Source organism: Lactuca sativa, chromosome 6 (genome assembly GCF_002870075.4).
Source record: "Lactuca sativa cultivar Salinas chromosome 6, Lsat_Salinas_v11, whole genome shotgun sequence".
Taxonomy (NCBI): domain Eukaryota; kingdom Viridiplantae; phylum Streptophyta; class Magnoliopsida; order Asterales; family Asteraceae; genus Lactuca; species Lactuca sativa.
In genome coordinates this window covers 172,300,729-172,316,528 of record NC_056628.2, presented here as the reverse complement: position 1 = coordinate 172,316,528, position 15,800 = coordinate 172,300,729, and positions in this window count along the sequence as shown.

Sequence of the window (15,800 nt, the reverse complement as noted above, 5' to 3'; positions counted from 1 at the left end):
TCACGTTTGAGAAGTGTGTGTGTGTCATGTGCCCAAGGTAAGCATCATAGAAAACCACACCTGCCTAAACAGGTCAACTCAATTAGTCAGGTGCTTCAATTGCTACATATAGATCTGTTTGGACCTGTAAACGTTCTTAGCATTAACAGAAATTCCTATTGTCTGGTCGTGATTGATGATTTCTTGCGTTTTACGTGGTTTTTCTTTCTAACTAATAAAGCTGGAGTTGTTGATCTAATTTAGAAATGCATTGTGTTAATTGAGAACCAAACTAACAACAGGGTGAAGGTGCTTAGTACTGACAACGGAACAGATTTTAAGAATTTTGTACTCGATTACTTCTGCGTAGAAAAGGGTATTATGCGTCAATACAGCTCCGCTCACACACCCCAACAAAATGGTGTTGCTGAGAGGAGAAACAAAACTTTAAAAGATGCTGGAAGGACGATGTTCTGTGACTCCAAACTGCCAGTTTTCTTTTGGGCTGAGGCGATAAACACTGCTTGCTATGTTCATAATTGCGTGTTGATCAACAAAGCTCAAATGAAGACTCCGTATAAGATTCAATATGGTCACGAGCCTTCAGTCTGTTATTTCCGTGTATTTGGCTACCCTTGCATCCTTCTTTACTTAGAGTCCAACCCGAAGTTTAATGCCAAAGCCGATGATTGTTACTTCGTAGGGTATGTTGCTCGCACCGCTTATATGGTCTAAAATTTGAAGACAAAGCAAGTTGTAGAATCTTATGACGTGTGCCGGTTGGAAGAAAATGAGACGGATGCTCGAGCAGGTCCGGATTGGTTTTTGATTACACATCTCTGTTCAAATCTACAAATGTGTCTTCAGGTAGCTCATCTGGATCTGTCTCCGGTTCAAAGAATGTTTCTGAAGACGAAGACGAAGAAGTTGTATACAGACCTCCAATGGTATCCTCTTCACAACCTGAGGGGGAGACTCCTGCTTCGCCTGAGGGGGAGTCCTTCGCTTCACATGAGGGGGTGTCATCTGTATATCCTGATAGTCCAAAATCTCCAGTTCAGAATACTACTCCTAATGCTGAAACAACACCACTCGCTTCTATAGAAATAGAGTTCATGTCCAAAGATACTTCCGCTGCTACCTCAACTTTTATGGAGCTACTCTTTCCTGAAGATTTTTCAAATGAGTTTGTGGCAGAGTCCTCCGGCGCATCTCAATCAACAAATGAGGGAGGCGTCAATATTCACAATCTTCCTATCTCGCTTAATGATATCAGCCAGGAAATACCCTCAAGGATTCAACGTGATCATCCGATCAACAACATCATTGATCAACTGGGCGACGACGTTAAAAGTCTCTTGACACACGATGGGTCTATCGAAACAAGCAAGATGATTCGGGAGTTATAGTGCAGAACAAAGCTAGATTGGTGGTTCGCGGGTTTCGACAAGTAGAGGGTCTTGATTACACTGAAGTTTATGCACCAGTGGCTCGCTTGGAGGCTATTCATGTCTTCCTTGCATATGCCTCTTACATGAACTTCACCATTTACCAAATGGACGTCAAGACTGCCTTCTTGTATGGCAAGGTGAAGGAAGAAATCTATGTTGATCAGCCCCCTGGGTTCGTTGACTCGAAGTTTCCTAATCATGTTTACAAGTTGGACAAAGCATTGTATGGGTTACATCAAGCTCCTAGAGCGTGGTATGCGACTCTAACAAAGCATTTGCTCGAGCATGGTTACTCTTGTGGCACTATCGATCAGACTTTGTTCATCAAGCATGTCGATGGTGATCAAATTCTAGTTCAAATCTATGTTGACGACATTATCTTTGGGTCGACCAGTCCACAGCTTTGCAAGGAGTTAGTTGGGGGATACGACGATATTTTTGGGGCTTCAGGTCAAACAAAATTCAACCGGAATCCTGCTACATCAAGCCAAGTATGTGGAAGATATTCTTGAGAAGTTTCGGTTTCAAGACGCCAAATCTGCATCGATGCCAATGGCTGAAAGACCTCTTCTGACTCCAGATCCTGATGGCGAATTCGTAGATCAGACACTTTACACATCGATGATCAGATCGTTGATGTATCTTACTGCAACTCGACCTGACATCATGTTTGCAGTTTGTCAATGTGCACGTTATCACGCTAATCCTAAACTTTCACATCTTATTGCTGCCAAAATAATTTTTCGGTATATCAAAGGTAGCCCAAAATTGGGTCTTTAGTATCTGAAAAATTCTGAATTTGATTTATATGCTTTTGCAGACAGTAATTCTGGAGGCTGTGAGCCTGACAGGAAATCTACTTCGGGAGGGTGTCAATATCTTGGTGACAGACTAGTGTCGTGGAAGTGCAAGAAGCAACACATTGTTTCAACCTCAGCAGCGGAGGCAGAATACATTGTTGCATCTGCTTGCTGCTCTCAAGTTATCTGGATCCAACATCAGCTGTTGGACTACGGTTTGAATTACTTAGAAACCCCCATTTACTGTAATAATGAGGCTGCAATTCAAATTGCGAAAAATACAGTCCAACATTCTAAAACCAAGCACATCGATATTAAAATTCATTTTATCTGAGACTGTTATGAACATTCGCTAATCCGGCTGGAACAGGTTCCCACTGCTAATAATGTGGCGGATATGTTCACTAAGCCCTTTAACATAGCTCGTTTCGATGTGCTTGTGGGATTTCTGAGAATGATTCGTTTTGAGGATTAAGTTTTTTCTATTTTTCTTTTCTTAATTCGTCTTAATTTTTAAATTTGTTTTTCATTCTATAGGTAGGTTAATTTAAATTTGCGCACTTTCTTTTATTTTACTCTTATTCTCACCCATGCATAAATTTAGGCGGAGAAATAATCAAAAATAAAAAAACAATGAAAATCAAAAAACAATAAAAAAAATCCAGAAAATTAAAAATATTGTTGATAGTCTTGTTTGCAGGTGTTGTGATGGGAAATGAAATTAGCAAGTGATAACGGGCAATCTGAATCTGCGTAACGTACCTAAGTTGAATTGTCTGCGCTCTGTGCTCGATGCGTTGGTAGGCACAAAAGATTTTAATTGGACTTGACTAGGAAGAGTTAAAGCCTAAGTAATTCAAGGACTTGACAAACATTGACCTAGTTAGATCCGTTTGGCCTGACAATACGACACTCTGATAGGATGAGCAGGGAGATATACACGGGAATCTACTGGTCTCACTAAAGAACCCGTATCTAGAACTGTGAATTCACTTTTCCTCAATGTGCGGATTATGTCCTTAATTCTGGTTAGATGGGGTGACTGGGAAATTCCGATAAATTAGGTCTGTAGAAGGTTATTTTCTTTCTTTCTGTCTGGTACTCATATGTTGCCTCCTTTGCGTGATCGAGAGATCCGACCTTGACTGTAACATATGCAATTCTATCTCTCTGCATCTTCTCTCTATGCAATTCTTTCTATCTGTTAGCCATTTACTGTCTCCTTTGCGTGACTCAAAATCTGACCTAGTACACAATATATGCACCATTCTCTTCTCAATCCCTCTAAAAACCTCAGTTATTCATATGTTTCATCCTTTGCGTGATTGGAGCAGATCTGACCTGGATGTACAACATATGCATTCTAAATCTATCTTCTCTCTTAATAATTGTCTGCTCACCCGGTGTAAAGGAGTATTCTGGAAGTCCTTGATTGCTGGGGCATATCAGGAAGCAGGAAACACCTTCTAGTACAATTAAAATTGAACACATACAAATTGTCTGTAGATCTCGCTGCTCAATTTAGGTGGACAACAATATCCCTGGTTGTCGTCAGCTAAATGCTCCCTAAGAAATTTACTTAAGAATAAGGGCTAAAAATTTCATGTTATTGGTAAATTGTCCAAAATTATGTCACAAATGTTTCGTGTTGAAGGTATCTCGTTTCCGACCATTAATATGCATTTCGTTTAGTGATTTGATGATTTTTGAGCCTAAAATCAACGAAAAACTGATCGTCGGAGTTTACGGTTGAAGCTTACGGCCGTGAAGAGTTTGCGGCCGTAAACTCCCTTTGCGGTCATTAGTATACGGCCAAGGGTTTACGGCCGTAAACCCTCGTTGACCGCAAACTCTGAGTTTGACCTAATTTTCATTTTAAAATTATTAATTCATTTTGGGGTCAAAATTAAATCAATTAAAATTTTAATTGCCCATTTTTCTCTCTTGTCTTACTTAGTGTGTTTTAATGTAGATAAAATGGCAGCTTTAAAATTTGCAGATATGCACAACCTGGCGATGGTTCTTGCTGATCCTCCGGTGGCTCATCAGGATTTTAAATCAATGATTCACGGATTACGAGAATGTTGCTTGGCCTTAACCATTACAATGAACATTTCTGTCTATCAGAAAATGATTCGTGAGTTTTGGCAGACTGCTAAAATGACAAGGGATGATAATGGAGTTGTCATTGTGGATGTGATCGTTCAGGGATGCAAGATTGTTATCGATGAAACCTTTGTGAGAGAGACTATGCTGATTAACGACCTTCCGATCTTTCCCACAGAGATTGGTATTGGTGATGCTCAAAGAATACTAAGGAAGATGGGATACGAGGGTGATACTCCACCAACAATGAAGAAACTTTTGCCGCCCTATTGGAGATTTCTAGCCCATGTGTTCGTGAGCTGCATCTCCGGCAGAAGGTCCGGTGGTGATGAGATATGCCTAAGAAACACTGGCACTCTTGTTTCTCTCACATCGGGGATCGGCTTCAACTTTTCCAAGTTTGTTCTAGACGAGTTTGTGGTCAACATTAATTTCACTACTCGGGATACTTTTCTAATGTACCCTCGGTTCGTTCAGCTTTTCATCAATAAGCAATTTCCCGACTTGGTGAAGGATGGAGATACACTCGATATGAAGTCTTTGGGCCCCCATACTATTGGGCTCATTAAACAAAACCACAGGGGGGAAGGTGGTCTTTCAGGGGTTGTATCCATTGGTCAAGTTCGGACAATTTTCCAAACCAAACGAAGCCACCGAGTCACATGGATCTTCGAACAAGATTTCTTCGGAGCATACTTCATCAGAAAAGGTGATCTCAGAAGGAGATGTGATCACCATATCGGATCAAGAAGGAGAAGAGATTGTTGCTCCTGCTGTGTCAGTTGTAGAGGAGCATGACCTACAAAATGTCCAAGTTGAGGGAGCCTATAAGGAAGGGTCTTCTAAGAACACTACTAAGCCTAAACTATTTGAAGACCTCGATCTCATAGGCTTCGACAGAGCCACTTCAGGGTGATTTTTCTACAGACCAAACAGTGCCGCCTCCATCCAAAAGAAGACGACGAGACCCTAGGTTTGGGCATCTGGATTCTAACCTGTCTCAGGGTTTGCCATTCACTCCAGCTACTACTCCCACTATAGTAACCAAAGAACCATTATGTGAAGGCCCTAGCACATGCTTTGAAGCAGGTGGCTCCTCAGTTCCACTAGGATTCTCTTCTCCAAGAACTGATCTTGATGCAGCTTCTATGCGTTTGTCCGAACATCTTGCTCAAGAACAAGTTGCTTCTCCTTCTTCTAAGGGTAAAGGAATAGCTTTTAGTGAAGGTTAGCACGAGAGAGGATGACTTTGTGATCGATGAACTCCAGAAAAGAGTGAGTGTCCTAGATCAGAAAAACATCAAGCTGAGCATTCATGTTGAAGATCTCTTGAGTGAGAATATGAATTTGAAGATTCAAGTTTCTGATCTTCAAGAAGATAAAGCAATTAAGTCCAAGCAAATTTCTGAGCTTCAATATCATTTCAATCTCTTGACCTCCAGCTACTTTAATCTAAAGAAGAAGCTTGAAGACGATTTTGGTGATAAGTATAAGACGTCTGCATATGAGCATAGAATCGATCTTCACTCTCAAGCTCATCCTATTGCCATGCCAATTGCTCAGACTTCTCGAGTGGTAAATCGCTTTGAAGAAGAGCCTGTTCATGCTCCACATATTTTAAGAGATCATTCGAGATAAACAAGAGAAGGCTGCCAAGAAGGGACAAATCTTATTCAAGAGGAGTTCCGACAAGAATGCACCAGGAAATAAGTCCACAATCACTGTTACGGATCTCAAAGTCGTAAGGTTTAGAGACACGTATGGTGATCGGTCAGGTATCATATCTTGGGGTTTTCATGATCCTATGAAAGCGTGGATTGTTCACATAAAGAGCGGCTATACGGAGCTCTACAAGGATTGTCATGATTTTAACTCTTGGACCAGGGTGGATCTTTCAGAGCTATCTCAATCTCCGTTCTCAAACCCGACTGATAATCAACAAGCAACAAGCTTCAAGCACTTTCTGGAAGATCAAGTAAAGAAGGGATTTCCAGCTATGAAGACTGCTGAATCTATGATAATGGATCATCCTGACGTTATTGATCCCAAGAATGGCAATCCACTTCAGGTGGTGATGTGGCCTGATGCAAATCAGGTCAAACAAATTCCCGTGCTTCAAGACTACCCGGATGGATCTCTAAGCTCTATGCTTTACTGGGTGTTTGATGAAACCACAACATCTGCTGTCATCAAACTAAAGGAGGGGTGCATTCGTTTATATGTCAGAAGGGATTTGTTCCAGTTTAGAAAATAGGACATTCATCATTTGAGCCATTTCCAGATTCAGGTTGCTGAGGAGATTTTTGAGTCTACTGAAAAAGAATACACACGATGGCTGTTGATATTATCAACAAATGGATATGGAATGGAGCTATGGGGCTAGATGATATAATGATCGTGGACAAAGATTGACTTAAAGCTAGCACCAAACCAAGGGGGAGATTGAAAGGTCTAATTAGTGGTGTGATCTAGGCTTTTATGTAATAGGTTCTTTTGGTCAATTTATAGCTTGTGGTAGTCTATGTGTAGTTTACAGCCGTAAACCCAAGTTCGGTCCAGGTCCAGTATATATAGAGGTGTGCTGGGTCTTTTGTCAGTTGTTGATGCCTCAGAGTTCACGGCTACTATAATAAATACCATTAAATAAAGGAATTCAAGTGTATAAACTCTTTACCTTGTTAAAATTTCTACTAAAAATTCATTTCTCATAATCCAAGGAAATGCCATACTTTGATTGTGGCTCTGAAGGTATTATAAGGTCATCAACGAGTAGAAATAACCATGGACTGCTTTTTATGCTTGTCCTAAAGTGGTATGTGGATTATCCTTCTATAATTTTTCTTTGAATTAATATTAATTTACACAATACACGTCATGTGTTTAATCTTAAATTTTCAGGGACCACAGTCAGGGTTTATCTATTGGGTTGACAAAGCAAAAGACAATAATTCGTTGATAATAACTAACTTATTTCGATCGAAGAAGAAACTTGAAACCCAAAATTTGCACTTGAAGATAACATTAATTTGTAGTTGGATTTTATTTTTTTGGAATAATTATGTACAAGTTGTAAGCTTTTTGTTCATCAACTAAGTTTTCCTTCTGTAATGCTTATTAATCTTTTTAATAGTATAATGTTTGCTTGTTTATTAGTATTACTATGGTACTTGTAAATTTTTCTTCTATCTTTCTAATATGTAACAAATATTAGGGCAATAATAATATTTTCTTTCATTACACACTGTAAATCGATTACAAACATAATTAATAGAAATTACATTGGCAATAAAACTACAATCAAAGGGTCTGATATTTCATATTCAGATGGAGGGGGAAGAAGGTGCATAACTTATGTCTGGTAGGCAGTCTGAAACATATCAACCCGATAATATACTGAAACCATATCAGGTAATTTATCGATGTTCGAATGACGTGAAGCCGCAATAGGTACTCCATAACGAAAACCACAGCTTCAGAATTCTATGTTTCGGAGAAAGTGGTCATTTTACCAAAAAAATGTTGGTTATTTTGTTAAAATGGTTGTTTATAAGGGTTACATTTTATTCAGTGTACTCGGTTTTAGTTTACACGTTTATAATTTATTCGGTTCGGTTAACCGATTAAAACCAAATAAAATTCCGCTCGTAAAAATAAATATTAAACTAAAAGAAAAAACACTTACTCAACCATTACCAAATGAAGAAAACACATTAACATATATATATATATATATATATATATATATATATATATATATATATATATATCTTATATTCAATCTTTCATGATGTGTCGTCTTGAAGAGTCGATGCAGACACACAAGTTGGTAGAGATAAGTTAATATAACTTTAATCGTATATGAAGCCGAGATAAATGACGGAAGGAGAACTGGGATTCAGTTAATTTGTTTTTTTTTTCTTTCTAATACAAAATATAAAACAATTATAAATTTACAATGGTTAATAAATCCATAATCTTATTATGAAAATTTTAGTAACTAATGAACAAATTTATATATCAAATGTTAATTCTCTCTCTCTCTCTCTCTCTCTCTCACACACACACACACACACACACACACACACACACACACATATATATATATATATATATATATATATATATATATATATATATATATATATATTAAATAGCTTACTAGGTTTTTTTGGTTCAAGCAAAACAATTAAAATTTAACCAAATTCAAACAAAATAAGGTATCCTTATTTTGGTTAACTAAACCGAATTAACCAAAAACCAAATAAACAAGACATCATTGGGTGCGGTTTGCTTATTAAGTTTTGATTTTTTATCATACCCGTAGCAACAATAGTCAATTGGGGAATTATCCGTAGGTGATTGCGATAGAATATTATGCTTGCTAGTAGTACTTGAGTGAGTTATTATCTTCCTATTTTTATGAACAACACCCCCCCCCCCCTCCAAAAAAGAATTGTGTTCAATAAACTAGTTTAGAGGGAGTAGTGTGACATTTGACACAATCCACGTAGACGCCATGTAGGATTTGTCATGCTGCTACAAAAGTTTGTCATTTAGAGGGCATAGATTGCCATATTTGTCATGCTATTTATTTTTTCTAAAAGTAATTTATATTAAAAATAATCAATTTAAAAAAATTATTTAAATAAAGTAAAATTTTCATTAAACGTGAAAGAAAATTACAACAAACCTAAAAAACAACATATTAATTTAAAAATAAAAAACATGGAAATTATAATTACGAAATCTAGAAATTTATAAATGAAATATAGAAAAACATAAAGGTCATATTCTTCAGAAAATTTGACCTTCTAAATGATCGATCAGGTCAACGTTAAGATCGATGTTGTCAATGGTCCAAATATGTTCCGTGAAGTCTCTACGAAGACTATGATGGATCTCAACATCATGAATTATTTTTCTTCTGGCCAAGTACTCGTCGCTTTCAACCTCTAATGCATGTGTCGGTGGAACGATCTCTTTTTTCATTATATCCACATATGGCATTTCTTTCATCTTTGAGGATTATATTATGTACTATGATACATGTATACATCACCTCACTCATTGTTTTCTTCAAAAAAAAGTTGCAGGGTATTTCAGTATATGCCAATGCTTTTTAAGAGCGTCAAATGCCTGTCCAACATCTTTCATTGACTTCGTTTGTGCTCTCTTAACCTTCAACTTTCTTCAATAATTTGGAGAAGACAACAAATTCACAAAAAAAAAAAAAAAAAAAAACGCTCTGGATATATCTCATCCAAAAGATAATAATCGTACTAATTTGGCGTTCCACGCACAATAAGCGAAGAATAAATTGCAGCCTCGTTATACATGTCATCGAATAACGAAGACAGTTTAAGAACATTTACGTCATTCAGTGTAACCAACAAAACCAAAGAATGCATGTTATATCCACGAATCATGTGAGGCCACAACTTCAAGTATGATTGTTGGATAACAATGATTGCCTCGGGTCTATTGCTTGGATATGCATTCAGGAAATTGCCTCATTCGCAATCTAGGCTTCCTAACATTCAAGGGAAGCCATGTACATTTAAATCATGACATATAACTGTAGGATGTCACTACAATTAGGTTTGTGAAAATATCATGGACCATGCAATTTCATGAAAAACTAACAAAATTTTGAAGGCTTTGTTGTGCGGTACGTCCAGATATCCTAAAGTGACATATGCTAGTTGACGAAGTGAAACCATGCATTTTTGTAAGAGAGTACAATAAAATATACATCTAGCATTTGCACATTGTTGGAAATATGAACACACTTCCATGATGTCTTTGAATATACACCAAAACAAGTGTTTGTCCATACGGAACCGCTGTAAAAAAATCATTGAAAAGTTGCGTGTTCATCAAAATAATCTTACATAAGGTGTTGGTGAGCAACTTCACGATTTCTTTGTATACACCTTCTTTTTCCTACGAGCGTTTTCGGTATTTTTTTGACATAGTTATTCTATCTTCTGTAAAGAAATGTAAGGTTGTATTTATATATAATTAAAAAATAAATACTTTTTAAAACTTAAGTAGTTAGCTCATTGGGTGAGGGGAGGGCATTAAACTTGGTAAACTTTTGACGAGTTACGTCGTGAAACAACACTTACCAAGGTGGAGTCATGGTGTTTGCCGAGTCCAACTTGGATCCGACAAGGAACACCGAGACCCACTCTGTGCAAAGTTATATTTAATGGGATAAAGAACATGAATGTTTTTGAATATGATTTGCACTACTACAAAAAAAACAAATAAGACCCGCCATATGGAACCCGGTTTCTGGAAAAAACGGGTCTTATTTTGTAAAAACCGGGTTTTATAAAGGGCAAGTTTATATGACTCGGCGTCAAACAAATAACCGGGATTTATATCCATCTTAGATAACCCGGTTTCTGCTGCTACAACCGGGACTTTTATCCGTATGATAATAAGACCCGTTTTCTAATATACAACCGAGTTCTATGACTGTCAAACACAAATTATAAAAGGGCTATAGGATCCGTTTCGGGTTTTGTGTCTAGGAGTGTACTCGAGCCAATCTGGTGTACATAATATGAAACTCAAACTCAAATATTGAGATAATAACTTGAAGCTCAAACTGAATTGGGCATTAATTCTTGCGTTCAAGTGCATTTAAGTAATCGGCATTTCAAGATTGTATTGATTGTCTATTAATAAATTAAACTATATATTTTATTTCCATTGAAGTAAAATATGATTAGCTTTTAAAATTCATTTAAACAGAAACGGAAAATGAATTAGGCTTGTGTTTAAAATCCATTAAACTTAATGTAAACAATGAACAAAAAATAGTCAATTAGATTTAAGGGACAATATAATAAGTCTTGAGCTTCAAATTGGAGATCGAGAACATTTTATGTCATTCAAGCCAAACAAAGTATATGTGTATAACCTACACACAAGGCTTAACAATCCTTATATTATATTTTTCTAAGAACTCCAACAAGCTCAATGTTTCTTGTGTCAACTGTTCATGCAGCTGCCAATATCATGATAGAATTATAATAATCAAGTTAGAAATTCATAACAACACAGTTCAGAAATTCATAATTTTATCATTTATAATCCCCCACGTCAAATTAAAAATCTACAAATTTAAATGCAGTTGAATCGGTTATGATTATTTTAAACAAAATCTAGGTAAAGTTTGAAATGGGATCATAGAAAACGCATAGTTGCAAACACATATAGAATAAAAATGGCAAAAATAAGTACCCAATTTGTAAGGAGGACCAAAAATATAAGAATCGTTACACAAAAATAGAACCAAGCTATTTTCTTCAGCAATAGAAATGATTCGCAATTTTGACAGTTGAATTCCTTTTGCATATAATCAAATAGAAAAACATGAAATATTTTACATACGACCAACCAGTATCATCGATCCTTGCTCTTTTGGGGCTATAGGGCCTTTTAGACATAGATGAAGAATTAATGGTGTTTACCTGTCTTCAATTTATCCCCTTCTTAGTATCAAACTAGTTAGAGATTGAAATTTGGAGGGAAAGCAAAGTTCATTTGAGAAACGAAAATCCATTAGCGGGAATGATAAATTGATTTTGGAAGCGGGAATGATAATTTGATTTTGGAGGGAAATAAAAAATAATATTTAATTATTTATTTTACATATGTATAAAATAATTTTAAGACATTAGTTATTAAATTATTTCTCAAATATGAGATCAGTGATAATAATTATTTTTGTTATTTTATTTTAAGTTATTAGGTTGTGGTATTTTGTATTGAAATTATTGAATATATTGTTTTGTTTGATATATGATATGATTTTTTTTGTTGAAAATTTCTAATGTATAAAAAATAGAGTAAATTGAAAAAATGTTTGGTGAGTTTTTTTTTTTTTTAGTTTGCAAGTTCAGTTTAAGGTGATGTTTGGTTTTCAAAATGTTTACAAAGGAATTGAAATTTGTTAATATTTGGAATCCAATTTCATATTCTATTTAGTTTGCAGGAAATTGAATTTGAATCCAATTTTATATCCATTTTGGTTGGTAAGTAATGGAAGTAGAATAATATAAAACAACATAATTCCCCTTCTTGTGGCGAGGATGATAGCGGCGATGGTAGTAGGTGGTGGCATAGGTAGTGGTGGTGGCGATGATGGTGGTTATAGAGGAGGTAGAGGTGGAGCTAGCAGTGATGGTGGATGTGGTGATGACAGTGGTGGTTGTGATGGCGATGGTAGTGGGAGGTGGCAAAGGTAATGGAAAAGGTAGTCGTGGTGTTTGGTAGTGGTGATGGTTACGGAGGTGGTTGAGATGGAGGTAGCGGTGATGGTGGATGAGGAGGTGGTGACATAGGTAGTAGGTGGTGGGTTGTGGCGAATGTGATGGATGGTGGTGACAAAGGTGGTAGTAGTGGTGATGATGAAAGGATCAAGTGTAATTTGGTAATCTTTCACTTCCCCTCTTGAATAGCAATTAATTGCTTCTTCCTATTAATTGAATGAGATTTCCATTGTCGATAAAATAGTTTTCTAACACTTTAGTTTCTCATTAAGGTTTTCGGACAATAAAGCCATCTAGTTTTTCATAATGTCCTTGAGTCATTTTAGAAACTAACATGTTTAATGATGTTTTTGAAGAATAGATAATGAGGCACTGATAATAAAACTAATAGATAATGGGTATTCATAATAAAGCCTATTGGTTTTCCATATTTTTTCCTTGTTTCTAGACACGGCCTCCATGTTTCAATATGAGGAGGGTGACAGGAGATGGGACATAGGCATATTGAAAAGGTAGGGAAAATGAAACAAATCAATGTTGATTTATGAAGTCTTGTCCAACATGGATCACTTATATCTAATGGAGCACTTGAGGTTCATGGAGCATGTGACAAATGAATGGATCATTTGAGAAAGGAATGGATCACCTGACAAATGAATGGATCAAGTGCCAAAGTAACAGATCGTACAGAAGGGGGTTTGGAGCACCTCGAAGAGGTGTGGAGCACTTGGGAGTGATGTGGACCAATAGAGGGACCTTGTTGCGCGATCTGTTGAAAACTTGGGCCAAGAAGGATGTTGTTGTGTAACGTCCTGTTCTTGGTACGCATTGAGTTGTTAAAGCATTCATTTTGTAAATGCTACTCGACGAGTAGTAGCCCTAACTCTTTGAGTAAATGCTAGATTTGATGCGGGTCTTTAGTGGTCTACTCGACGAGTCGTAAGTCTGGACTCGACGAGTAGGTCCGTCAGGAGGATACCCTAATATTTTGTAACAACGTAAATTTCTAAAACAATTTTTCATTTTTAAAACATACTTTTATTCATAAGATAATATCAAAACATAGTGTATCCAATGTTATCATAACAAAACATATCCCAGAATCTCAAGACATAAACTCCATGAGTGTGTACGGATCATGCCGGCGCCTTCCCGCGATCCTCGCTAGTACCTGAAACACATAACACAACAACTGTAAGCATAAATGCTTAGTAAGTTCCCTAAAATACCACATACGCACATATGTCACTCAAGGCTATAAGACCTTCCGGTCACTTTGTCTCGTAGGACTTCCATCCTACAACCCTGGTAGACCTTCTGGTCCTACCCGTAATGACCTTCTGGTCCATAACATCCTGACGTTCCGGTCCACATCATAATGACCTTCCGTTCCTTATCATTCATAACATACATAACACATACATATCATATAACAACATACATCACTTACATCTCATAGCATATAAGACCTTCCGGTCACACATAGATACCATCCTAGGTACAGTATAGTGAGAAGACTCACCTCGTACGAAGTCAGATAAACGCTCGTGCATGACGTCCCGACCTAGCCTCCTCCTATCATCTGAATAACATTCCTGATCTGTAACGCCGTAAAATTTAAAAAAAAATTGCATTTTCCAAACACATTTTTACAACTCATTCATTCATAAAATGTCATAGAATCATGTCTTTGTTTCACAAAACATCTCCCAAGATCAAAATACATAAAATCTCATGTTTGTATACGAATCAAGACGACGCCTTTCCGTGGTCATCACTGGTACCTGAAACACATAACACGTAACACTGTAAGCATAAGCTTAGTGAGTTCCCCAAAATACCACTCTAACATATATTAGCCACTCGAGGCTATAACTCTGTTGATCCTCTGGTCAATGTGTCTCAGTGGGACCCTCCAGCCCCAACTCTCTGTGGGCCCTCTGGCCCTAACTCTATGGACCCGGAGGTCCTAACTCTATGGACCCACTGGTCCTACTCTGTAAACTCTGAATCATGCATATCACATACAATAAATCACAACACATAAATAACATGCAAATACACTAGCACATAACTCTAAAATACACTGTCACATAACTCTATTACTACACTAGGTAAAGTATAGTGAGAAGACTCACCTCAGGCGTCTCGGTAAATCTCTGACTCGGTAGAAATATTGCCTAGTCTCCGCCTATTTACATAAAGCAAATACTCGTAGAAATATAACTCTCGAGACTAGACTCAACCTGCCGTTGGCACCCTCAGAAGAGTAAAAGACTATTTACCCCCCCCCCCCCCCCCTTTCGACACAAGTACTCCATTGTTGACCAAACCCTAAAAGTCAATAAAAGTCAATGGTCACACTTTGACCCTTCTCGCCGAGTGCACCCTGGTGACTCGGCGAGTTCACACATGTTCTCTAACACTTGTCCAGCTTGGCACGCCGAGTCCCTCCCTATGCTCGACGAGTCATACCAGGCATGAATCGCGGGGCCACCCCGACTCAACTCGTCGAGTCTCAAGAACAACTCGGCGAGTACCGCCTTGAACTCCAGTCCTCTAAACCCCTTCTGACTCACTGAGTCATTCCCCAACTCGGCAAGTCTACTCACTGAGCAATTTACATGAAACCCTAGCCCTACTCGCCGAGTCCCAAAACAACTCGGCGAGTTCATGCCACGCACAACCTCTACTGGCCTCCTGAGGTCAGATATGTTTCCCTAAACCCTAGATCTAGCCTTCCCAAGCATGAATGTCACATAAAGTCCGAAACTTGATGCTTGTATAACAACAATAAGGCATCAAAAGGGGATTTAGTCCCAAAAATGGCAACCTATATTCGCCACACAACCATGTTCGTAAGTTCCCACGTCTAAAACGTTAACACCATTAATCTTCTCTGGTTTTAGTGTGTGTGTGTATGAAAATCAAAAGAAATTTGGCCTCAACCCATGAATATCTTCCTCTCACCCCTCTTGCATCTGAACTTCAACATCTCCCAATCCGTCACCATCACCTCCGTTCATCATGTTGGAGATGTTCATAGCGACATTTGATTCAAATCCCTCGTGTATCTAATTCAAATCCACCAACAAACTGTGCTTCTTCATCTACCTTCTTCTTTATCTGATACTCCCTCGGACACAAATATGGGATGTTCATGGTGGCTAGGGTTTCAT